We start from the raw sequence: 24,908 nt of genomic DNA, 5'->3' as shown, positions 1-24,908 counted from the left end.
TGCACTGCTTGGACTTCTGCTTCCATATTCACATCTCCTCCTCTGACTCTGACCCTCCTATAAGGACCTTTGTGTTCACAGTGGGCCCATACAGATAATCCAGGATAATCGCCCCACATCTCAAGATCTCCACCTCAATGACACCTTTATGGTGTAAGGTAGCATATTCACAGGTTCTGAGGATTAAGATATTTGGGGAGCCATGATTTGGCCTACAATAGGTGCTTAATAGGAGGGGCTACGGTTACAGAGGAAGAGTGCTCAGGCCTGTAGCCAAAATAGGGCTAGGGACAAAGGAATGACTCCATTTTGTGCAGAGTAAGAGCAAAGAACAAGCTGAAATTCCATAGGAGGAAAACTAGGGGAAGCTGAAGGTGTTGAGTCTTAGGAGGACCTATGGTTTGAATATTTGTCTCCTCCAAAACTCATGTTGAAATCTAATTCCTAATGTGGCAGTGTTGAGAGGTGGCACATTTAAGAGGTGATTGGGTAATGAGGGCAGAACCCTCATGAATGGATTAGCTCATTCGTGGATTAAAGGGTTAATGGGTTCATGGATTAATGAGATATCATGGGAGTGAGACCGATGGCTTTATAAGAAGAGAAAGAGACTTTTGCTAGCACACTTAGCCCCTTGCCCTGTGATGCCCTGAGTTGCCTCCAGAGAGACCCCACCAGCAAGAAGACCCTCAGCAGATGCAAACTCTCGACCTGGGATTTCTCAGCTTCCATAATTATAAGAAATACGTTTCCTCTTCTTCTTCTTCTCCTTCTTCTTCTTCTTCTTCTTCTTCTTCTTCTTCTTCTTCTTCTTCTTCTTCTTCTTCTTCTTCTTCTTCTTCTTCTTCTTCTTCCTCTTCCTCTTCTTCTTCTTCTTTCTTTCTTTTTTTTTTTTTGGCAACAGAGTCTTGCTCTGTCGCCCAGGCTGGAGTGCAATGGCACGGTTTGGGCTCACTGCAACCTCCACCTCCTGCGTTCAAGTGATTCTCCTGCCTCAGCCTCCTGGGTAGCTGGGATTACAGGCATCCGCCACCATGTCCAGCTAATTTTTGTATTTTTAGTAGAGACGGGGTTTCACCATGTTAGCCAGGCTGGTCTCGAACTGCTGACCTTGTGATTCACCCGCCTTGGCCTCCCAAAGTGCTGGGATTACAGGTGTGAACCATCATGCCTGGCAATTTCTTTTATTTATAAATTACCCAGTTTCAGGTGTTCTGTTATAAAGAACTGAAAATGAACTAAGACGAGAGAAAACCTGGCCAAGGCCCATCCCAACTAACCAGCAGTCTCCCTATTCTACTCCCTATTCTATTTATTTATTTATTACCTTTTAGGAAACTTGTCACAGTTACAAGTCCTAGAACAGAGCTTTTCCTCCAAAGATTGTATACACACACACACACACATGCACACACACACACAGACACACACACACACACATATTTTTTGAGACAGAGTCTAGCTCTTTCACCCAGGCTGGAGTGCAGTGGCGTGATCTTGGCTCACTGCAACCTCCACCTCCCAGGTTCAAGCTGTTCTCCTGTCTCAGCCTCTCGAGTAGCTGGGATTACAGATGTGCGCCACCACACCCAGCTAACTTTTGTATTTTTAGTAGAGACAGAGTTTCACCATGTTGGCCAGGCTGGTCTCAAATTCCTGGTCTCAAGTGACGGCTTTGGCCTCCCAAAGTGCTGGGATTACAGGTGTGAGCCACCTGCCTTGCCCAAAGATCACACTTATTTCACGAAGTTTCAGGCTCAAGCCCTCCCCACTATCCTGTGCCACACATGCCCATAACCTCAGTGCCAAGTCAGAGGCTGAACGCTCATTATGTGCTTAGTGTAGAGTGGATTGTTTAAACATTAAAATATTCATGGAATGAAAAAAATAGGTACATTGCATTTTACCATAGGAAAACTAGTAAAATGGGACCACGTACTCCTGACCAAGGACTCAGAACTGAATAAGTCAAAAATACATCCTAAAAGATTATAAAAATCTGTAATCACCTAAAACAATAAACATGTGCCACTCCAGCTTCTATAAAATGGGTTTGAGGTACTCTACACAGTGATTACACAGGGAGTCCAATGAACTGTAGAGCACATAGAAGTACCATTGGATCATACACTTGAACTCAAGCCTAATTTGATGGCTATCATGTGGTCAATTATAATCTTGCTGGACTAGTTAGACCTTAGCATGGCTCATATGAGATGATTTAATGATCCAAACATACCTCAAAGATGCCTTTATTTTCTCTTGATCTGTTTCCCTGGAGAGCAAGCAGAGGTATTTGAAACAATTTCCATGAGTCAGTACCTTCAGTGCTTAATGTGCTATTGGTAATGACAGTCCTTCTAGCCAACTGGGTCTAGTATTGAGGAAACAAGATGCACTGGAGGTGTGGACACCTGGCACATGACACGCCCACTGGGGTGGGGCATGTCCTGGGAGGGAAGCCCATGAGTGTGGGTGCCGGGAGGCCATCCAGTATGGCAGGCAGAACTTGGAACTTGGGGTGCAAGGAAGCTGATAATAAACAGTTTTATAGTAAAATGGGAGTCCTCAGAGTCATCTCGTATAACAAGAGGTGGACAGAGGGCAGCAACAGATCAGATATTTAATTAACACCCTTGGCATTCTTGGATACCACAGTCACCATTCAAAATACTGTGGGGTGATCCCAGAGATCCATGATATGCAGTCATTTGCCATTTTGCCAGGACAAGGATCTTAAACACCTGAGGACCTAAGAACGACTTAAGTGAATGGCTGGCATTCCATCTCACCATAACTTTGTGTTTCTTTGTTCATGGTTGGGTATGCAGAAATTTTCCTTCGGTAATTAAAAAAATAAAAATGACCACCATGGTTTTTCTTTGGAAAAAAGTCAGCTACTTCTTACTGGTATTAAACTGAAGAGAAATTCAGCCAGAAAATGAAATATAACTGAATGTGAAACTCAGCTGTGCTTGGCTAGAAGGGGTTGACCAGGCCCACTTGCACTTGTCTGTCTGTCTGTCTCTCTCTCTCTCTGTGTCTCCCTCTGTCACCCAGGCTGGAATGCAATGGTGTGATCATTACAGCCTCTAACTCCTGCCCATCCCAAAGTGCTGGATTACTTGAATGAGCCACTGCCCCTGGCCCCCACTTATACTCTAATTTGAAAAAAAAAAGACATTGAAGAAACTATTTGAATATGACCCCAAAAAGGGTCATCAAAGGAGAGTTAAACTTTAGTGAAAGTTGAAAAGGAGGTTAACATGAGACATGAGGGTATCCACAAGCAGCAGCGAGCCTTTAATTCTGGAGAAAAAGGGGCATCTGCATAAACAACACAGAGATTCAAAAAGGCTTGGAAAAGTGTTGCTCAAGCATGTTATGGGTTGGCTGTAATCAGAAATCAAGCTTGTGGGAGCTGTTGTTGGGAAAGCATGTCAGCAGGTAAGCAGCAACATTGCCCCCCCTACCCCCCCACCCCCCCCCACACTGGATGGATGGAGCATGGGGAGGGACTTAGTTCCGGAAGTCCTGGAGGGAGTGCTCAGCAGATCATCATCACACCACTGCACTATGCACTGCAGCCTGGGTGCAGATCCTGTGTCTTAAAAAAAAAAAAAAAAGTTGGGGTTGGGGAGGACTTTTGGCCCCAGGAGTGAGGCAGAAGCTAGCCAACAGAACCTAAGACAGGGGCCAGAAGTCCAAGCAGACCCCAGAGCAAACTTACTTTGTGTTGTGTTCCCCAGTACCAAGCCAAACATCCTACTCTTTCTTTCTAAAATCAGGATCGCTCCGAAAAATTGTGGCAGGGCTGAGCCTCCAGGTTCAAAGGAGGTTCAAGAGCTCTGAGATATAGAGAAGAGGGCTGGAAAGGCTAGGAACCAGAAAGGGTGCGAGAAAATTTTCCCAATGAGAAGAGCAGGGGCAGACTGCTGCCGGGCTCCTGGACAAGTCAAATGATGTAACAACTGGTTCTCCTTCTTTGCTGGGGAACCTTTACATAAAGTCCTCAATTTGTGGCTGCGGCTGGCTTAAGGCTAGGGCAATTTGTACTGTGTCAACTTGAATAAGTTGGGATCTACATTTCCCAGAATCCCATTCCCCATATGGTTTCAAGAGTGAGTTCGCCAAAAGAGGAATTTGCAGGATATTAGACAGAGGTGAAGCAGCAGCCATTACCCTCCGTAGGCTGTCGTGATTAGAAGTGGTTACAGACAAATGCAGAGGTGCCTATGACCACTGGCACCTCTGGTTCCAGGTGTAGGGCCCGTTTTTTTTTTCTTGCTGTCTTCTGCTCCCAATCTACCTGTTCTTACCAACTGCTGATGTTATGGAACAATGGTGTTTTTGTTTGTTTTGTTTTGTTTTGTTTTGTTTTGTTTGAGACAGAGTCTGGCTCTGTCCTCCAGACTGGAATGCAATGGCGTGACCTTGGCTCACTGAAACCTCCGCCTCCCGGGTTCAAGCAATTATTGTGCCTCAGCCTCCCAAGTAGCTGGGACTACAGGTGCATGCCACCACGTCCAGGTAATTTTTGTATTTTTAGTGGAGACTTGATTTCGTCATGTTGGCCAGCCTGGTCTCAAACTCCTGGCCTCAAGTGATCCAACTGCCTTGGCCTCCCAAAGTGCTGGGATTAACAGGTGTGAGCCATTGCACCCAGCCCAATGGTGACTCTTGACTCACCACCATATACTTGACAGTGATGCACAAAGGCAGTAGCTATGCAAAGGGACGGCTTCCCACTGACCTCCCATGAGCTTGTTTTGCCATCCTATTTTGGGGCTAGATGTGCTTAGCTTCTCAGATTGATCAAATAGTAATCTCTTCTCTGATCCCCTACTTTTCTCCTGGACCTTCACTTTCTTGGCTCCCCTTACAAATGTGTAAGATCTCATCCTAGAATACATTTCCCATCCTGTAAGTAGTAGTTCTGCTTCCCTGGATAACCTCTGACTATATACTAGGTAGACTGAAAAATCCAGGCAGGTGCTTACTTACTCTTAAGGATTATTTGGTTCCAGGAAACAGAAAGCCACGCTGAACTAATTTAAGCAAAAAAGGAGGCCTTTATTGGCTGATGTTCTCAAACCATGAAAGTGCTGGAGTGACTAGAGCCAGGAATTTAAAAACTGTCAGTCTCTTATCTCTGCTGCTCTTTTCCTGTTAGCTTTATTCTTCCCTCCATGGAGAAAGGCTGATCAGCCCAGCTTGGGTCATGTGTCCACTATGTGGACTAATCACAGGCTAGAGGAATGAGGCATTATAATTGATCTACTTGGGTCACCTGCCCACCTCCATGATTTGGAATTGAGCCTATTATTAGAAAAAAGTGTAGCATGAATGTGGCTGCTGGGAGAACTGTAAGCCAGGAAACTACCTCCAGTTACATCTACTACACTACATTTAGTAAAACTAAACTGGGCAATTTTGAGCATAACCAAAGCCCTTTCTAGCTAATGCATTTAAAGACATATCTAGCAGTTGGAGGACACAAATAAGTTGCATAGGCCCTTCATAGAATCTGATATTACAGGCCGGGCATTGTGGCTCACACCTGCAATCCCAGCACTTTGGGAGGCTGAGGCGGGTGGATCATCTGAGGTCAGGAGTTCGAGACCAGCCTGACCAACATGGTGAAGCCCCATCTCTACTAATAATACAAAAATTAGCCAGGTGGGTGGCGCATGCCTGTAATTGCAGCTACTCGGGAGGCTGAGGCAGGAGAATCACTTGAACCGGGGAGGCGGAGGTTGCAGTGAGCCGAGATTGTACCATTGCACTTGTCTGGGCAACAAGGGCGAAACTCTGTCTCAAAAAAAAAAAAAAAAAAAAAAAAAAGAATCTGACATTACACTAAAATGCGTTGAGAGTTTTTTTGTTTTGTTTTGTTTTTGTTGTTTGAGATGGAGTCGTACTCTGTCCCCCAGACTGGAGTGCAGTGGTGCAATCTCAGCTCACTGCAAGCTCCGCCTCCCAGGTTCACGCCATTCTCCTGCTTCAGCCTCCTGAGTAGCTGGGACTACAGGCGCCCGCCACCACGCCCGGCTAATTTTTTGAATTTTTAGTAGAAACAGGGTTTCACCGTGTTAGCCAGGATGGTCTTGATCTCCTGACCTCGTGATCCGCCCGCCTTGGCCTCCCAAAGTGCTGGGATTACAGGCATGAGCCACCGTGCCCAGCTTGAGAGCTTTTTGTACTTTACTGGAAACCTTACAAACATCAGGTTATTGAGGATCTTTAGATGGAGCTCCAAAATGTGTCTCACTAGAGGCTTGCTAAGATGGGCAGAAGACATTCTGACAGTGAAAGAAGGGTGAGAAGAACAATATACGTTTTTTTTTTTTTTTTAGATGGAGTCTTGCTCAGGCTGGAGTGTAGAGGCACAATCTTTGTTCACAGAAACCTCCACTGCCCAGGTTCAAGTGATTCTCCTGCCTCAGCCTCCCAAGTAGCTGGGATTATAGGCATGCACCACTACATCCAGCTATTTTTTTATTTTATTTTTATTTTATTTTATTTTTATTTTTTTAGTAGAGATAAGGTTTCACCTTATTGGCCAGGCTGGTCTTGAACTCCTGGCCTCATATGATCTGCCAGCCTTGGCCTCCCAAAGTGCTGGGATTACAGGTGTGAGCCACTGTGCGCAGCCAAGAGCGATATAAGTCTTAAATACGAAGCAAAGGAAGTGAAAGATGGAGAAGATTACATCTTTACTACATTGAGTCTCTCTATCCATAAACATATTTAATAATGTCTCCATTTGTTTAAGAATTATTTTATGTCTTTAAATAAAGGCTATAAGTTTTCTCCATGAATGTTTTGGCCATATTTTAATAGACTTATTCTTAGATACTTTATAGATTTTGGTACTATTATAAATGGTATTTAAAAAATTATTCTAATTGTTTGCTATTAATATACAAGAAAGTATTTCCCCCTCCGGTGCCCCGGGCATTTTATATCCATAAACTTTAGTGAACTTTCTCATTAGTTCTAAGAATTTATCTGGAGAGGCTCTTGAATTTTCTCTATATTGTCTCCTAATTTTTCACATTAAAGTTAATTTTTGCGAAAAATCCAAATTAAGTAATGTAATCCTAGGACTGTAATATCCTATATTAATGTTTTATGCCTTAACAACTAACAAAATTTATTTAGCTCTTACTGGAAATCATATTGGTCTGTGGAAGTGCTTTGCAAAGTGTGTTCCATCAGCCAGGAGAAAGTTTTCATACTTCACACTACATTCTTTTCTTGGAGATTCACAAAGGCCCTGAGAAGTCCTGCAAAGAATCTTCTCAAAAGTGAGTAAAGCCTGCATTCCAAACTGACTTCATCACGGAACCCCCTTCCAAACAATACTTTCCAGCCTTCTGAAGAACTACTTTTTATAAAGAACACACTTTGGGAAATGATGGTCTAACGAAACGAGTCATGAAAACTGGGTAACCCCAGGATTTTCTCAAGAATTTACTCTCTCATTCATAATGTTCTATGGAAGCTAAGCTGGGTGGAATAAGGCTCTATTTGGCTTTTTCTTTTTCTATTCTTCAGTCTGTAACAATAACTCCCTGTGGGTTAATGCCAGCATCTGAAAGAAAGAAAAATATGCACATTAAATCTCATGAGGCTACCCAGTATGTCTGTTCCTCAGGAAAGGGTCACAGCTGGTCACAGTGGGAGATTGTCCTTGGAATTCCCATCAGTATCTTTTAACCGATGTTGAGATCACATTTTTTTTGTTTGTTTCCCTTCCTGCTAAATCCCAGGCCATCAGCTCTCATGCCATGTGTTTTTCCTTACTTATACAGAACCACAAGTGTTTATCAAAAGCTGTCCTTTCTGTGTTCTGCATTATGCACAAAGGCTAAAAATTTGACAGAGTACAACTAAATAAATGGAAATATAAAAGCTCCACAAATAGGAACATATTTTATTGGGAGAAAAAAGCTGTGATTATGTAAGTTTTCCTTGGACTGCTATTTCTGATCAGGGTGCTTATTACACTATCTGAAAGGATAATAATGAGTGTCCACCTTCGTGGGTCTCACATCAAACTTACTTGAGGAGCTCTGAAAAAATACAGGTTTTTCCCCAACTGGGACTCTCTGAATTAGAATCTCCAGTGACAAGCTTAAGCACTTGTATTTTTAAATGTTCTGGACTTCACTCTCTGGCATTTATTGCATGGCCTTTCTTTTTAAATAAATCATCTTTCAAAATGGTCTTGCCTACATTTTTTTTCCTGACTTCAATTTAAAATAACAATAAAGAATATTTTTAAATAAAAAAAATCAATTCCAGCCAGAAGTGACAGCTCATGCCTGTAATCCCAGCAGTGTGATAGCTCATGCCTGTAGTCCCAGCTACTCAGGAGGCTGAGGTGGGAGAATCACTTGAGCCCAGGAGGTTGAGGCTGCAGTGAGCTGTGAATGCACCACTGCACTCCAGCCTGGGTGACAGAGTGAGACCCTGTCTCAAAACAAAACAAAACAGAACAACTTTCCAAACACAAACAAATGATATTTTTTCCATGTCTGGCTCTCATCCTTGTTCATATAGAGAAATTCTGGAATTCTGAATTTGTCACTTAGCATTTCATTTTTTTAAATTTCCGTGCTACCATACAGTAATTGTCATTTTTAGCAATTGCATAATATTCCAACATGTATTTATTTGTATCATAACTTAGCTAACCATTCCTTTACTATCAGACCTTTAAGCTATTTCTCTATTTTTAGTTGCCCTAAGGAGCTTGATATGTATGGATTTTGCTTTTGTTTTGAACCAATTCCCTCGGGATAATTTTCTGGAAGTCTGGTTATTGGGTCAAAGGATATGAACGTTTTTTATGTCTCTTGTTAATGATTACTAAATTGCTTCCCAAAAGGTTGAACAAATTCACAAAGCCATGCCCCAACTCCATGGCATAATTGCTGAGGTTTTCAGAGAGGGGCAGACAATACTAGAAGTCTGTTGGGTTTTCCCATGACAAATCAATAAATGACTCTAAAAATACAAGTCCTATTACTTTACCTAAGAAGAAAGGCAAGAAGCCTAGTAATAACAACAGTATTATTATGGCACTGCTCGACCATCTCACCCTCTATGGGCCAGCACTTTCCTTGCATTCTTTCTATTATATAATTCTAATATATATTCTATAATTCTGAATACCCTAGGAAGTTAGATCTTGCTGCTTCTCAGTTCACAGATGAGACAAGGGTGGGAAGAGAGGTTCAATGCCTTGCCCAAGGGTTATACAGTGAGTTAGTATTGTAATGTGGATTTGAACCCTGTATTGTTGGGCTTTAAAATTTTATTATTTCGTCTTTTTCAAAAACTTAAATTTTTTTTTTTGTTTTCTTTTTTCTTTCTTTGCTGCTTGAATCAGAATGAACCCTGTGTTTTACAACTGCTGCTATGCTATCAGGTTGGTGCAAAAGTGATTGTGAGTTTTGCCATTACAGTTTACTTTTTTTTTTTTTTTTTTTTGAGACAAAGTCTTGCTCTATCACCCAGGCTGGAGTGCAGTGGCACGATCTCGGCTCACTGCAACCTCCGCCTCCCAGGCTCAAGCAATTCTCCTGCTTCAGCCTCCCTAGTAGCTGGGATTACAGGCATACGCCACCACGCCCGGCTAATTTTTGTATTTTTAGTAGAGATGGGGTTTCACCATGTTGGCCAGGCTGGTCTTGGACTCCTGACCTCAAGTATCCACCCACCTTGGCATCCCAAAGTGCTGGGATGTGAGCTACCATGCCCTGCCTTACAGTTTACTTTTAATGACAAAACCCGCAATTACTTTTGCACCAACCTAATAAATTTCACACCATTGATTCCTAAAGCAGTCCCAAAATCTCACCAGCTAGGTGCCTCCTAATTCATAAATTGGCTGTAAAATGGAATAAGACACAATAGATGCAGTAGGTTAAGGATATCCACAATGTCCTGCTGCTTCTCCCATCAAGAGGTGGTCTATTGACCCTCCCCTTAAGTCTGGGCTGGCCTGTGACGTTTTTTTTGACCAATAGAATGCAGCATCACTACATCACACCCAGACTTAGGTCTGACAGCTTCAGTGTTCACCCTCTTGGAGCCCCAAGCCACTATGTAAAGAGGATCAGTCTTTCTAGAGAGACCACAGAAGAAATGTGTGGCCAGCCAGCTTTTTCAGCCATCACTGCTGAGGCTTTAGACATGATTGTCACCATCTTGGATCCTCTATCCTCAGTTAAGTCACCCAGTTGGCAATATGTGGAACAGAAACAAACCATCCCTGATGAGCTAAAAATCAGCTGTTGTTTTAAATGCTGTTAAATATTGAGGTGCTCTGTTATGCAACAAAAATAACTGAAACAATAGGGTTTATTTTGGTGAAAACCAAATGCAGAAAGAGTATCAGCAATATGTTCAGTCTTCCCAAACCCTAACACAAGCAGAATAAAACTCATTGACATTTACCACCTCTCATGCCACCTAGCACTTAACCTCTATCATGACACTGACTCTGCTGCACGCAGCCTTAACTTACGTACACGTCTCCCTTCCCTACCAGATTAGGTGTAAATTACCTTGGTAACCACAGCCTTTTACACAAGGCCTGGCACAAAAGATTTGCTTAATACATATTGGTTGAATGAACTTTGACTTGCTCTTGATTGATTGATGAAAGCACTTGAAATGGAATAATAGCTTTTATTTGTTGTGCTCAGCATTGTGCAAAGTATTTTACATAGATTATTTCATTTAATCTTCACAATGATCCCATGAAATAGGTCCTATGATTATCTTCATTTTACAGATGAGGAAACTAAGAGGCTAGGTAACTTGCTTGAGGTCACACTGCTAGGGGCCAGCGCAGATTCAAACCCCACTTTGCAAAGAGAAAATATTTTGTTATAAAACATTTCAATCACACAAATAACTATAGAGATGAATGTAACACACACCAATGTACTTCTGCTTCCCCAAAGCCTTAACCTTTTATATTTGCTTCAAGTCTTTACAATGCTTTTAAATAAAATATTACAGATTCAGCTTAAGTTCCTTGTGTACTTGCCATTAGGAGGGTACACAGTGAACTTCAACTGATCTACATCCTTTTCTTCTTCCTTTATCCTTGATCCCAAGATAACCATCAACCTGAATCTGGTGTCACTCATGACAGGCAACTCAGGCCTGTTTTTGTTTTTTCAACGTATGCATGCATTCACAGGCAATGTTTTGTGGGTTTTAAAAAACTACATAAAAGGAATCATATTGTTTACACCCTTCCATGCCAGAAATGGCTTTTTCTCAGTCAATAAATACATTTTTGAGATTCATCCACGTTAATATATGTAGCTTTTTGATGCTGTATAATATTTCACTGTAGAACTACACCATAATTTATTTAGTCATTCACCTGTTGAAGGAAATTGTTTCCAAAAAGAATTTTTTTTTGTTGTTATTACAAACAATGTCTCAATGGACATTTGTATACATGTCTCCCTAAGCAGATCAGTAACAGTTTCCACCTAGGAGTCCAGTTGCCGGATTACAGTTTACATACATCTTTAACTTTACTAGATTTTTTCCAAATGTTGTGCAAAGTGCTTGTACTGATTAATATTCCCAGAGCCCAGTTTCTTAAACATTATGCAATTGTCTTTTTTTTTTTTAAACAGGGTCTCACTCTGTTGCCCTGGCTGGAATGCAGTGGTGCAGTCATAGCTCACTGCAGCTTTGATCTCCCAGCCTCAAGTGATTCTCCCGCTTCCGCCTCCCAAGTAGCTGGGACTACAGGTGCATGCCATTATGCCCAACTAATTTGTTTTATTTTTATTTTTAGTACAGATGAGGTTTCGCTATGTTGCCCAGGCTGGTCTTGAACTCCTGAGTTCAAGCAATCCTCCCACCTCAGCCTCCCAAAGCACCAGGATTATAGGCATGAGAGATACCGCACCCAACCGTAAGCAAAAATCTTGATATCAGTTCTAGGGTTATCACCAAACAAGTGTTTTTAAAGTATCTGTGCTGGGCAAGGCAATACTTTAGGCATTTGCAGCAATTAAATGAATGAAGCCATTGCAGTGTGTGCACAAAATCCTAAGAGGTCTGGTTGGTTGTGTCATGGTAGATAGCACTAGCTCTGTTAGGACTCACCTGCAACTACAAAAGTGTCTCAGAGGGTCATGCAGGTCAAGCCCTGCACATGGGCATCCAACCCAAGGGCAAGTAGGGGCTGAAGTCCAGGCTGGGCTTCTGCACTCCACTCACCATGAAGCCTCGCACAGGGCTGTGCCTGTCTATGGAATGGAACACCTGTTGCCTAATTTGCATAATGCCACTGAATATGCTCATGGCAGTCCTGGGTAGAATGCATTCATCTGTGGGAAACTGGTGTGCCTGATCAAATGGGAGACAGAGATTACTAAGAAATTTGCTAGGTTTTAGAATAGGTAAAGCCAGAAAATGGTTCCAGAGAAATAGGAGGGGGTGTGTGGAGGTTGGTGGCAATGGAAAATTTGGGTGCAGTGTCTAAGCTCTCATATTGCTATGTACTCTGCCCCATCACTCCTAGGAGTGGGTCACCTTGGCCAAATGTCTCATCCCCAGGGAAGCTCCTGTCTCCCTGAAGTTCTGCGAGACTTCTGGGTCTTGCTGTTTCAGACCATCTCAGCTGCAACTGTGTGCCTAAGGGTATGAAAACTAACAAAATAAATATGGTACATGAGATTGCAAACCTCACCCAGAAAGGGTTCACTGCAGTTTCCCTACAGATTCAAGCAATTCAAATGCCCATACACAGGCATCCAGCATGGTTGGGTGGCCTCCAGGAGGATCTCAGTAGTTGGACCAGAAGGTATCTCCCATGGAATCAAATGAGGTAAGTAACAGTGTTTGATGATTTAATTGCTTCTCTACATGCATGAACTTTGCTGTAGTTAAAGGACCTAAATTGGCTGTGGATAGAACCTCACCCTACCTGAAGGAGTCTGCAGAGTTTCTTAGGCTCCATTTCTAAACTAAATTCCAACTGGAAGAAGCTGGGAAGAATGGAGGGGGCTCTGGGAAGCTGGGAAATATGGCCAACCATATTCCTGACAGCCACCCATTAAACAGAACCAGAATCAGGATCTTAAATAACTAGCTAAAAAATTCCCAAGTAGTATGTGGTGGTGATGGTGCCTGGGTAGCAGGCCCCTTCATCACAGCCCCCTGGATGGGGCTCCTGCCCTGGGAAGCCAGGGCACCTGAGGTTCAGAGGGGAGTCAGCGGACAGCCCTCTTTTATCATGTTCTGAATGACATCACATTCCCTTTTACCAACTGCTGTCCATGGTTCAAGAAAGAAGGGCACTGTGTTAATTTCCTAGGGCCTCTGTAACAAAATACTGCAAACTGAGTGGCTTAAGACAGCAGAAATTTATTGTATCACAGTTCTAGTGGGAAGAAGTCCAAATCAAGGTGTCAGCAGGGCCATGCTCCCTCTCTGAAACCTGTAGGGGAATCCTTCTTTGCCTCTTCGTTACTTCTGGTGGTTTGCTGGCGATCTGGCATTCTTTGGCTTATAGATATATTAATCCAATTTTCTGTCTTCACATGGTGCTGTCTCTGTGTCTCCCTGCCTTCACATGGTTGTCTTCTGTTTTTTTTTTTTTTTTGAGATGGAGTCTCGCTCTGTCGCCCAGGCTGGAGTACAGTGGCGCGATCTCGGCTGACTGCAACCTCCACCTCCTGGGTTCACACCATTCTCCTGCCTCAGCCTTCCGAGTAGCTGGGACTACAGGCGCCCACCACCATGCCCGGCTAATTTTTTTGTATTTTTAGTAGACACAGGGTTTCACCATGTTAGCCAGGATGGTCTCGATCTCCTGACCTCACGATCTGCACACCTTGGCCTCCCAAAGTATTGGGATTACAGGCGTGAGCCACCGCGCCTGACCAAAACATCATTTGCCCAGGCTGGAGTGTGGTGGCACCATCACAGCTCACTGCAGCCTCAACCTTTCATGCTCAAGTGATCCTCCCACCTCAGCCTTCCAAGTAGTTGGGACCACAGGCACATGCCACCATGCTGCGCTAATTTTTTGTATTTTTAGTAGAGACAGGGTTTCACCGTGTTAGCCAGGATGGTATTGATCTCCTAACCTTGTGATCCACCCGCCTCGGCCTCCCAAAGTGCTGGGATTACAGGTGTGAGCCACTGCGCCCGGCCTGGTTGTCTTCTTATAAAGACGCCAGTCACACTGGAGCAGGGGTCTAATCTATCCCAGGATGACCTCAGCTTAACTAATTACATTTGCAATAACCCTGTTCCCACATAAGGTCACATTCTGAGGTACTGGGGGTTAGGGTTTCAACATTCTTTTTGAAGGGACCTAATTCCACCCATAACAGACCTGTTTCTGTATAAACTGCTCCCTTGGTCTCTGGATTTGCCTCCAGTGGCAGTTGGTTAATCCATGGGTTCCAAGTCAGATTGCTTGGGTGAAAATCTTGCCATTGCTGTTGTGTGACTAAGGTCTGTGGAACAGAAATACAGTGATACAGATTGCTGTGATACAGAAATAAATACAGATAACAAGAGTATCTAGTATTTGAGGTTGATGGAGGATTAGGATAAAGGACTCTGCATGGTGCTGGGCATTAAGTGCTCATTAAGCCTTAGTTACTTAAGTGCCATTAGTATTGTTATTCCCCCAGCTCTTTCCATTGACTTCTCTAGGAGTGGGTTATTTATTCTTCCCTGCAGACACACATGGTCCTGGGGCATAACCAAATGCATCTCCATTTTAAGAGAACTGGGAGTGGGGTGGAGTGTGGGAGGGCTCCTTCAGTGTATACATATAAAGGAGACAGTTCGTATTTATTAGCACTAAAAAAGTTCTTTCTGTAGATGCTTCCAATAGAAAAGTAGGGCATTTCTCAAACATGTGCCCCTGAAATTGGAGGGACTGCCAAGAGAAGAAAACCAACTGACTAATTTTTTTTTTGAGACAGAGTCTTGTTATGTTGCCCAGGCTGGAGTGCAGTGGTGTGATCATAGCCCACTGCAACCTTGAACTCCTGGGCTCAAGACATCCCTCCACCTCAGTCTCTGGAGTAGTTAAGACTACAGGAGTGCACCACCACATCCAGCAAATTTTTTTTTATTTTTTTGAGACAGGGTCTCACTCTGTTGCCCAGGCTGCTATGCAGTGGCACAATCACAGTTCACTGCAGCCTCAGCCTCCTGGAGTCAGGCAGATCCTCCTGCCTCAGCCTCCTGAGTAGCTGGGACTACAGGTGAGTGCCACCATGCCCAGCTAATGTTTTTTATTTTTTGTAAGAGACAGGGTCTTCTTATGTTGCCTAGGCTGGTATTGAACTCCTAGGCTCAAGCACTCCTCCTGCTTCAGCCTCCCAAAGTGTTGGGATTACAGGTGTGAACCACCGCACCTGGCCACGTATCGAGCTAATTTCTAAAATTTTCTTGTAGAGATACGGTCTTGCTACATTGCCCATGCTGCTCTTGAACTCCTAGCCTCAAGCGATCTTCCTGCCTTGCCTCTCAAAGCTCTGGGATTATATAGGTATGAGCCACTGCACCCGGCTCATTAACTAGCTAACTGTTTTTTGTTTTTGTTTTTTCTTTTTTTGAGACAGAGTCTCACTTTGTTGCCTGGGCTACAGTGCAGTGGTGTGATGATAGCTCATTACAGCCTCAACCTCCTGGGCTCAAGCAATCCTCCCGCCTTAGCTCTGCAAGTAGCAAGGATTAAAGGCAAGTACCAGCCTGTTTAGCTAATTTTTAAAATTTTTGTAGAGATGGGGTTTTGCCATTTTGTCCAGGCTGGTCTTGAACTCCTGGGCTCAAGCGATCCTTCTGCCTTGGCCTCTCAAAGTGCTGGGATTACACGCATGAGAATTAAGTACCTTTTAAAAAGAGACTCACAAGGTGGCATTTACCTTGATGGATTTTCCCATGGTCCTGTGTCAAGCCCTCACTTAGCTTTAAAACAGGTTCAGAAACTTCACCATGTTCAAGTCCCAGAACTGAAAGCTGACTCATACTAAAAATATTCACATGATGTACAAGATACAGAAAATGAGAGAGGGTAGGTTATGTAATTTATAATGCTAAAAATGTCATTGGTGGACCAGTGCCTTTCATCAGTCCGATCATGGCTTCTCTCCTTAGTGAGAATGATCAGAAGGCTGCTGGGTGGGTACAGAGTCAGAGTGAGGGGCTTGGGTCATAGAATTTAAATGAATAATAGCATTGGGTTCAGATCTGACTGGTTTGACTTCTCAGAGAGCCCAGCTTCTTGATTAAATGAGATTGGACACCTTCTTCCTTTCACAGACACTTACTATTTCTTCTATTTTTATTTTTATTTTTTTGGTCTCCTTTGAATACTTTTATTTTTTACCTTCTTATTCTGACTGACATACTCCTTTCTGGATAAAATGTTTTGCTCTATTCACCAGATTCTAATTTTTTGTTGTTGTTGTTGTCAGGATTAGAGTCTGATAGAAATGATCCATAACTAATCTGTACTGAAAAAATGCCATATTTATAAGACCATGCAAATGATTTCAGGGTGTTGTGGACATCCTTGATGTCCCAGGTTAAATTCCTATGCATCCTAGGTTAAAATTCCTGCCTTAGGCAGACCTTGCCCATTTTTGAGCTGACAAAGCTGAAGCCTAACAACCGTATCTTATTTTCCTCATGGCCAAGTTCTTAGGATCACCTTCCATCCTCACCTCTCTTCTCATTCCTCTACCTTCTAATCTTATATTAGGGCCACCGTGGTGACCTTGGAACTGTTCAGACCTTGTGGATACTTCCTCAGCCACAGGTACTGGGTTGAGGTCTAATGGTGATTGTAGTCAATCCTATTTTCTCACCTTTCCCCCTTTGACTTGTATCTTGCACTTTCTCTAGTATTCCAGTTAACACACTCCTCTTTTCTTCCCTCATTCCTTTTTTCTGGCAGGCTGTGCCCATGTCCCCTTGCATCGGGTATGACTGACATATTTCTCTCATTCACCGCAGGTCTTTGTCCTTCTTTCTCATAACCATATTCATAGCCCCATCTCGCTGTTTTACTCCTTCCATCTTCCTGTTTTTCTTTCCTACCAATGCTTCCAGGGCTTACATCCCTGGACATCATTTTCTCAGTTTCTTTCTATTCCTACCTCCACTACTGCTAAGCATTGCCTTTTTTTTTTTCTTTTTTCCCGAGATGGAATCTTGCTCTGTCACCCAGGCTGGAGTGCAGTGATGCGATCTCAGCTCACTGCAACCTCTGACCCCCAGGTTCAAGTGATTCTCCTGCCTCAGCCTCCCGAGTAGCTGGGATTACAGGTGCACAGCACGCCTGGCTAACTTTTGTATTTTTAGTAGAGACAGGATTTCACCATGTTGGCCAGGCTAGTCTTGAACTCCTGACCTCGTGATCCACCGGCCTCAGCCTCCCAAAGTGCTGTGATTATAGGTGTGAGCCACCGTGCCCGGCCTAGCATTGTCTTTAATATATCTTTTTAAACATGATTTTCAAACCATATTTGTATTTCCCATTCAGACCACTCCTCTGAGCTCCAGACTTGCATATCCAACCTAATTACTATTTACACTTCGATGTCACAAAAACAATGGGTCAAAAATGAAACCAACACTTCTCTGCCCCCAGCTTTCTCCTCAGGAAATTGCACCCCAGTTCACATTGTAACTCAAGCCAGAAGAATCATCATTCATTGTTCCTTTTTCTTTACCACCAACAACATGAGTAAGTCTGCTCCTCTTTCAAAATATACCTTAAGTCCAAAGCAGTGTCTTCATCCCCAGAGCCATAATCCTTAGCTCAAACTAGCATCATTTCTTACCTGAACCACATCCAGCATCCTCTTTCACTATTCTCCCTGATTCGACACTGATCTCTCTCTAATCTGTTCTTCCCACAGCAGCTACAGCTTGCTTTTAAAAACAGAAATTATGTCACTCTCTACTTAACCCTCTTTAATAGCTTCCTATTCATTCACGAAACACATTTTTACTGAACACCTTCTATGTACCAGGCCCTCAAAAATCCCTGCCCTCATGAAATAAATGAAGTCTAGACAGGGGTAAGGGTTATGAAGGAAAGAAGGGGTGAGGGATGGGGGGAGAGAGAGAGAGAGAGAGAGAGAGAGTGTGTGTGTGTGTGTGTGTGTGTGTTTACAATTTAAAATAGAGAGTGCAGGCCAGGCGCGGTGGCTCACGTCTGTAATCCCAGCACTTTGGGAGGCCGAGGCGGACAGATCACCTAAGGTTAGGAGTATGAGACCAGCCTGACCAACATGGTGAAACCCTGTCTCTACTAAAAATACAAAAAATTTTAGCTGGGCATGGTGCCACGTGCCTGTAGTGGGACTACTCTGGCGGCTGAGGGAGGAGAATCGCTTGAACCTGGTAGGTGGAGGTTGCAGTGAGCTGAGATCGCACCACTGCACTCCAGCCTGGGTGACAGAGACTCCTCAAAAAATAAAAAATAAAATAAAACAGAGAGTCCAGGGAAGACTTCACTGAGTCTGAGTAGGTGACCTTTGAGCAAAGGACTTGAAAGAGGTGAAGACAGTGAGCTTTGCAGAATATTCCATGTGGAGGGAGGCCCTGAGGTAGAGTCATGACTGGCTTTGGGACTGAGCAGAATAGAATAAAATCCAAGCTTCACTATTTACTATGGCAAATACTAAGTATTTACTAAGGCAGCCCAGGCCCCTATTCCCCCAAAAAACAAAGACAAGAAACGATCCTCTTGATCTCCTTTCCTGACACTCCCTCCCTCAATACATACCATCCACACTGGTCTTCCAGTTTACCAGAAGTTGTTTCCTGCTTTTTCCTGGTTGTGCATCTGCTAGGAATACTCCTCCAACCCTTATGCCCGTATACAATTTGCAAGGCTGGTTCCTTCTCATCCAATAGGTCTCAGTTTAAATTTCACTTTAGGCCTTTTCTGACCACAGGACCTAAAACATTTGGGCTCTTTTTGGCCGGGCGCGGTGGCTCACGCCTGTAATCCCAGCACTTTGGGAGGCCAAGGCGGGCGGATCACGAGGTCAGGAGATGGAGACCATCCTAGCTAACACGGTGAAACCCCGTCTCTACTAAAAATAGAAAAAATTAGCCGGGCGTGGTGGCGGGTGCCTGTAGTCCCAGCTACTCGGGAGGCTGAGGCAGGAGAATGGCGTGAACCCGGGAGGCGGAGCTTGCAGTGAGCCGAGATCGTGCCACTGCACTCCAGCCTGGGCGACAGAGCAAGACTCCGTCTCACAAAAAAAAAAAAAAAAAAAAAAAACAGGGCTCTTTTTCTTTCTTTCCTATGTCAGTTTCCTATTTGTTTCCTTCCTGACATCTACCACACCATGCAATTGGGATTCATATATATATATGAATTTGACTTAAATCTCATTAGGTATAGTAAACGGCATCTGTCATTTAAACTTGCATTTGATCACTAGTGAAGATTAAGCATTTCCCCAAGTAATTGTTAGTTCTTAGCATGATCTATTTTCTTTATTTTGGCCAAACAAATGTTCATTTAAAGTCACTTTAAGGATGACAGCAGGGCTGGACAGCCAAAACCCTACCCTCTCCATTTATTTTGGAGGAATTTATTTTCCCAAGTTCCTGGCAGAGATTGTGACTCACCGAGACTATCTCTGCAAAAATCATTCCAAAACCCACACCAATTCAGAGAAAAGTGCTTCATTTCGATAACATCGACTTGTGAAAACGAGCAAGAAAGTTGCATTTGAGTGGTACCAGGTTTCACCATTATGCAGTTATCGAGCAATTATTAATGGTCAACCCAATTATACGCTACAAGGAAATGACGGTCACAGGGAAGCTCAAAGCCCCGAAGCGAGGGAAGCCCTGCTCCTCACCGGCCCCTCTGCCTTTTCCAGGGCGCTCTCCGTCCCGAGGCAGGAGACGGCCTGGTTGACCCTTCGAGACAAGGCGGCAAAACCGGTGCTGGGCTTGCGGGGCAGGGCATCAAGGTTCCTCCGGGTGCTCTCCGTCCCGCCCGGCCCCTCTCCCGGGCACCGGAGAGATGACGGCTCTCTCGCGAGAGCGCGAGCAAGACCCGGCTCCGGGCGGCGGCGGGATGTTAGCCCAGCGCTGTAGACCGCACCCCCTCTGGCGCAGCTGGGAGAGGCGCGGCGGAGGCACTGCCGGGAGCGGCCGGCGGCGCGCACGCGCAGGTGAGCGGGGCGGGCTCGGGAGCGCGGGGGGCACAAGGGCGAGGGGCGGGGTCTGCGTCGCGCTGCGGGCACGTCGCCGCGCGTCTTCAGTATTTAATGTCTCTGTGTTCCACCCGCCTGGGCTAGCACGTGGGGGAGCTGCGGAAGCGCGGCGCTGCGGGCCGGGCCGCGGGGCACAGCCGAGGGCCGGCGGCGGCGCGCGGACTCCTCATCCCGCACCCCGATGGTAGCCGAGGAGCTGGTAGGTCGGGGGCAGCTGCGCCGGGGACCCCCTGCCGGAGACCCGAAGGCGGCGGGGTCGGGGCGATGGGGAGCCTGAGGTGCAGGTGCAGGGTGCGACGCGCCCTCCAGGTACGCCGGGGACGGGACGCTCCGGACGCAGAGGTGTTCTGGGGGCTCTCGGCCGCCGCGCGCTGTCAGGGAGGCCCATCTTTCCCTCCCTCGTCTGCGCCCCCTCTCGTCCTCCCCCGCCGGTTGTCTGCCCGCGGGCTCCTGACAGATCGCGTGTGCGCGGCTCTGGGCGGCGCTCTGCGGCCGCGCCGTCCTCCCCACGCGCGTCACTGTCCTTGGGGGCGGGGGGCGAGGGCGCGACGCCCGGGTCGCCTCTCTGCACCTCAACTTAACCGGAGCGTGCACACCCGCCTGCGAGGCTGACCCGAGCGCGTCCCACCCAAGGTCGCCCAGCCCCGCGGGCGTTTACTTTTCAAAGGTCGTGTGTACACAGTCTGAGCCGGAGCTGCCCCTTCACTTCTGGAGCCTCGCCCAACTTCTCACCCTCGGCTCGCCCGCCGGCGCAGCCCCTGGGAGTTCCGTGCGGCGAGCCAGGGGAACTGGGAAGATGGGCCGGGACATCGGCCGGTTGTGATCCAACCGTGTTTCGGGCTGAGGGACCGTTCGAACCGAATTGGGGTCTGGAGGTCGGAGGCTCAGGGGCGTCTCGGGGGGAATTTGCATTCGTAGCCCCTGCAGGCGTGTCCGGAGGGGTGGAGGCCGTCCAGCCTGGGGTGTCTGCCGACCTCACGCCCGGGGGCGCCGACGGTCACGTGTCCAGCCCCGCCTGCGGCCCAGGACCCCGGGTCTGCGATCTGGAGGGACCGCGCCAGTTTTGGGGTTACGATGTGATAGGAGAGGCAGTGGCTGGATGCCTCGAACGCGGGCTTTCTGGCGTTCAACTCTTTTGTAACATAGCTGAAGGTCTTCCTGTTTCCCTTCCAGGGAGGGATAGGAGAAGAAAGGTGCTGATCGTGGTAGGCGGTGCTGTGGCGACTCGGAACGGCATGGGAGCCCTGGGCGTTTCGGGATCTTCCTCTCCTGGGGGATGTCCTGGGTGGCGGCGCCTTCCTGCCGCCGTTAACACAAACCCGGTGGACTTCGCTCCAGGTGCGAGTCGAGGCCTCTCAAGCTGGATAGGGTGTATGCGCAGGGCAATTAGTGAGGTTAACCTGGGTATCTTTCCCCTACTGTAGTGCGCGTTACTTCGTGTTTAAATTTGTCTCCAGTGAAATCTAGGCTGCTGGACCTGGTGCAACAGTATCTGTTAGTTGCTGATCAAGGAACACCGTTCACAAAAAGCTATTAATTCTGGCAACTAGTAGCCTTACAAGCTCATGTAACTGCTAAGTCCTTCCCAAATTAGTACCTTTTTTTTTTTTTTTAACTCTTTATTTAGAAAGCAAAGCTTGGACTCTTAGCACCACCCATCCACTTTGCTCTTAAAGGTACAGAACATCTTTGAAATGAAGAAGGCTGCCTGACTTGATCATTTATATGATTCCTCTGATCTTGGCATTGAAGTGGTTCACCTGCTGATTATTTAAGACCCTGAGCACTGGAAGCAAGTGAAGTTATGTTTTGGGAGCCTTTTGACTTGTGTTGAACTTTTCTTTGACCTCTAACTAGTTTTGTAGGTTCTGCATAATTCCTGGGTGTATTCTCTTTGAAATATGGCCTAGGTTAGAGGAGGTCCTCTGGATCCTACAGGCATGCAAATCACTAAAGCTTGAGTCCATCACTGGATTAATAGGCTCTGTCTTCATGCATGTTGTCAGATGATGGCTCAGAACTTGCAGGTAACAGATCCTAGCCAATGAGTGAGACAGGTCTAATGGATTTGTGTCTAGGTCTAGTTCCTTGTAGGAATATCTCTCCCATCTCCCAGTTGTTTCTGGGAAATGCATTCCCACTTGGCCACTGCAGGGTGACAGTGGAGGTGTCTGTTGTAAGTGGCCTGCTCAGGTGCTGAAGTCGATATGTCTCCAGTGTAAGGTTGCTGAACATCAATATTTAAAAGCAATTTATCTTGCTGCCTGGTAACCCAAATTATTCTTGAGCTTTGGACATAGGCTGGGTTGCAGCCATATTTTAGGGGAAGGCTGGTGTTAGCCTCTACAGTATTCCCTTTTCCTGTCCTAAAGACAAATGGAGATCATATTTGTGATACTGGGGACTGTGATAGGTGCTTAAGCATTGCTCTTCTCCTCTCCTCCCTGAACAATCCCTGAGACTGACTTTGTTTCTCTTGAATTACTTGAGTGACTTGAATTCTATTAAAAGCACCCCTCTCCTTAGCCTCTGACCCAGAAGCTTGTTTGGGAGGAACAACGAATTGGTTTCCCTAAGCTTTGCTGGCTAGCCTCCTGCTCCCAGCCTGCAACATGACTTGATTGTGTGTGCATTTCAGGGCTTTGAAGAGCAGGCAGCTTGTAGCCAATGTACCCAGAGAGCTGGCCGTAGAGTTCCCCTAGGTCACTCCTTCCTAATCTTACCTGTGAGTCTGAATGATTGGTCCTTTCTGTAGCTTGGTCTGTTTTCCTATTGTGGGGAAGTCAGTTGTTTCAGGTATGAGTTAATACCTTCAGCTTGTCATTCTCAGGCGTTTTCTTCCACTATGGGGAGGTAGTAGATCCTGTGGGCATCTTGTCCCATTGAAATCATCTCATATACTGTTTGAGAGTTGCTCATCTTTATGGTGGGGGGTGTATTTTAGTCCTAAATCTTGCTTCTTAGGGCAAGTTCTGTTTCTTCCATGTTCCTTCCTGGTGTAATACCTCAGGCAGTTTTCACTTTTATGATCATTTAACATTAAGTTCCCATCATATGTGGCATCCCACTGAAGGAATCTCCTGGCCTTGGTACCTAATTTTAAGCTTGGGCTATGGAAAACATCATCAGTGAGCATGTTTGGAGTAGGACAGAGTCTGGCTGGAGAAACAGGTAGTGGGGGACCTGGGAGCTAAACTTGAGAGGATGCCTCTTTCTTGATAGTTACTGTGCTAGGTGAGTTACGAGCACACTAATCCTTTAATCCTCACACCTCTGAGTACAGTGAGGGTGAAGCTGGAGGTCATTCTGGATTGTTTCAGTGGCTGTCACACAAATTCAAATTGAGGGGTAGAGGAACTAGGAAGTGTGGGTGTGGAGTTAAAACTAGGTCCTCTGGATGGCTTTTGTGAGAAGAACCAAGGAATATTCTTAAATCCCTGGGCTTTTCTCCTAATCTTTCTGCTGCTTTCTAAGTAGGTTGTTAACATTGTGTGTGTTATCATTCAGCATTCTGAGAACTAGCTTTCCAGCAATAAATAGCTTTCAAGGTGTCCTTTGCCTTAACTTTTTCATTTTACTGAATGGTGCAGCCTTGTCCACATTCTATCCGGGTCTTCACCATCTGGTTGTTTTTCCGGCTTGGTTTGACAGTTTGCAGCAGTCAGTGGTAAACATTGTGTTCCCTGTTCTGTAATGGTTGCTGGTTGTGTTCACCGAGCCATGTGTCACTAAGGCCCAGTTGCACTTGGGAGCAAAGAAGGGCCCTGAGGTGAGTCCTGGAAGTAAAAGTATGTATAACCTAGAGCTGATGGGCTTGTTTCACTGCTGGGCTTTGCTGACAAGAGCCTGGGACTTGCTGCAGCTCTCAGAGCTGAAACCTGGCGGTGATTCTAGGCAGGCTGGTTGGCCTTCCAGATCTTGGTTTATTCAGTGGCTAAAAGAGGGTTGGTCAAAATTATCAGTATTCAGATTATGGTCCTGGGAGCCTTGGAGTTAGACCAAACGTGCCCAGGGGCCACTGGAGTGATGTGTTTGGGCTGGGGAGCACAGCTCAATGGGTAGTACATGTCAAAGACTTAAGGGGAAAAAAAACAACTCACTGTTCATCTCAAGTTGTTAGCTCTAAGGTGTGCTACTATTCTAAATATTTTTTATTTTTAAAGATAGCTTTATTTGCCTAAATTTGTCCTGGGTGTGGGGAGTTTAGAGCTGCCTTGTCTGTAGGGTAGCTGCTAGCTGTGTGACTAAACTTTTCAAAGTATTTTTAAAAAAATTTCTTAGTGACATTGGCCACATTTCAGGTTCTCAGTGGCCTCGTGTAGCTAGTGGCTGCCGTCCTGGTCAGTATAGGTGAAGAACATTTTCCATAATCGAAGAAAGTTTTGTTGGACAGCGCTGGCCTAGAAAGTTTTTTTTCCTCCAACTCTAAAAGCTTAATTGTCTCAACTTGTAAATCTCTAAAGCATAACATGTTTGAGCTTAGCCTTCCAGAGTCCATAAACCCAACAGCTTTGGTGACAAATTATCTACTGGTTGTCTCCATGGCATACTACAAGTGAGTTCTAGTCTGCCAGTTGGGAGTGGACGATCAGTTTTGAAACAGTTTGAGTGAGGACCTTCAGAAAGGACCTGGGGATAGGA

General features: G+C 45.3%; 1 protein-coding gene across 9 annotated transcripts in view; it reads left to right on the top strand.

Moving 5' to 3' along the window:
- The first annotated feature begins 20,127 nt into the window (after positions 1-20,127).
- AKAP1 (A-kinase anchoring protein 1) overlaps positions 20,128-24,908 on the top strand; it is a 36,272-nt gene continuing 31,491 nt past the window's right edge. Inside the window, exons 1-2 of one of the 9 annotated variants that reach the window (XM_055386801.2) lie at positions 20,814-21,142; positions 21,441-21,605. The gene's annotated coding sequence lies outside the window, so the exon portion shown is untranslated. Of the gene's footprint in view, positions 20,467-20,673; positions 21,143-21,433; positions 21,606-24,908 lie in introns of those variants that run through there. The other 8 variants (XM_004041300.5, XM_055386799.2, XM_055386800.2 and 5 more) reach the window with 8 other exon arrangements.

The sequence above is a fragment of the Gorilla gorilla genome, chromosome 4 (assembly GCF_029281585.2).
Source record: "Gorilla gorilla gorilla isolate KB3781 chromosome 4, NHGRI_mGorGor1-v2.1_pri, whole genome shotgun sequence".
In the NCBI taxonomy this organism is placed as follows: Eukaryota; Metazoa; Chordata; class Mammalia; order Primates; family Hominidae; genus Gorilla; species Gorilla gorilla.
This window is presented reverse-complemented; position numbering and strand designations above follow the sequence as displayed.